Raw genomic sequence first — 1,926 nt, forward strand, 5'->3', positions numbered from 1 at the left:
AGTGTAAGCCTTACATGAGGGTGCCCCAAGATATTTAATACTACATCGCACATGATTCTTGCTAATAAACTATTTGTGGTGTACTTAATATTTAAATTTTGAATTGAAAGACAAAATGGGGTTACAACGAGAAAGGATGGCGTTTGAATTGCTAGAACATTTATCTACAGTGAACATGCAACTATAGGAGTGTTGTGTTAAAATTTGGAATTATTTAGGATTCATTTGCCCTTTTTATGCATTAATTGAGTTTCTAGGCATTTAATGTGCAAAACTCAAATTTGAACTATATGCACATGCTCCAGTGCAACAAATGGGTTAAAAATCATATATCTATCCTTGGGTTAATGTTTAGGTCCCAAGCAAGAAATCAGAATGAATTTCAAACATCTGGGTGTCGTGGCTCAGCCAGAAACATTGAGAAACTTGGTTTTAAAATTCCTGCAAATCCGAAACTCGCCTAAAAATCATGTAACTTGGTATGGTGTCATGACATGGCACCAAAATGTCGGGTAAAATTTTTGTCTGATTTGGGACAAGTTTTGATATAAGATTTTTACAAACTGGAGCTTCTCTCAAGAAGCCTCATGGTTCTGAGAGGAAACGTGTCACCTTTGTGTGTGAAACGACACACGCTACCTCTTCCCACCTTGATTTATTTTACATAGGCAACATGCAACTACAAGAGTGTTGTGTTAAAATTTAGAATTATTCAGGGTTCGTTTGGCCTTTTTTATATATTAATTGAGTTTCTAGGCATTCAATGTGCATAATTCAAATTAGAACTACAGGCACATACTCAAGTGCACCAAAATGGGTTGAAAAATCATATATGTGTCCTTGGGTGAATGTTTAGGTTCCATGGAAGAAATAGGAATGAATTTCAAACATCTGGGCGTCGTGGCTCAACCGGAAACATTGAGAAACTTGGTTTTAAAATTCCTTTAAATCCAAAACTTGCCTGAAAATCATGAAACTTGGCATGGTGTCCTGACATGACACCAACATGCCGTGGTAAAATTTCTGTCCAATTTGGGACAACTTTTGCTATAAGATTCTTACAAAACGAAGCTTATCTCAAGAAGCCTCATGGTTCCAAGAGGGAAGGTGTCACCTCTGTGTGTGACACAACATACGCTGCCTCTTACCCCCTTGATATATTTTATAGTGGCAACAGGTAACTATAGGAGTGTCGTGTTAAAATTTGGAATCACTCAAGGTTCATTTGGCCTTTTTATACATTAATTGAGCTTCTAGGCATTTAATGTGCATAATTCAAATTTGAACTACATACACATGCTCTAGTGCACCAAATGGGTTGAAATATCATATATGTGTTCTTGCGTTAATGTTTAGGTCCAATGCAAGAAATGGGATTGAATTTCAAACATCTGGGCACCGTGGATCGGCCAGAAACATTGAGAAACTTGGTTTTAAAATTCCTGTAAATTGAAAACTCACCTAAAATCATGAGACCTGGTATGGTGTCATGACATGGCACCAAAATGTTGGGTAAATTTTTTGTCCTATTTGGGACAAGTTTTGGTATAAGCTTCTTACAAACCGGAGCTTCTCTCAATAAGCCTCAGGGTTCCAAGAGGGAATGTGTCACCTTTGTGTGCAAAATGACACATGCCGCCTCTTCCCGCCTTGATTTATTTTACAAAGGCAACATGCAACTATAGGAGTGTTGTGCTAAAATTTGGAATTATTCAGGGTTAGTTTGGCCTTTTTATACATTAATTGAGTTTTTAGTCATTCAATGCACATAATTCAAATTTGAACTACAAGCACATGCTCAAGTGCACCAAAACGGGTTGAAAAATCATATATGTGTCCTTGGGTGAATCTTTAGGTCCCATGCAAGAATGGGAATGAATTTCGAACATCTAGGCGTTGTGGCTCAGCCAGAAACATTGAGTAACT

This window comes from Triticum urartu, chromosome 5 (genome assembly GCF_003073215.2).
Source record: "Triticum urartu cultivar G1812 chromosome 5, Tu2.1, whole genome shotgun sequence".
NCBI lineage: Eukaryota > Viridiplantae > Streptophyta > Magnoliopsida > Poales > Poaceae > Triticum > Triticum urartu.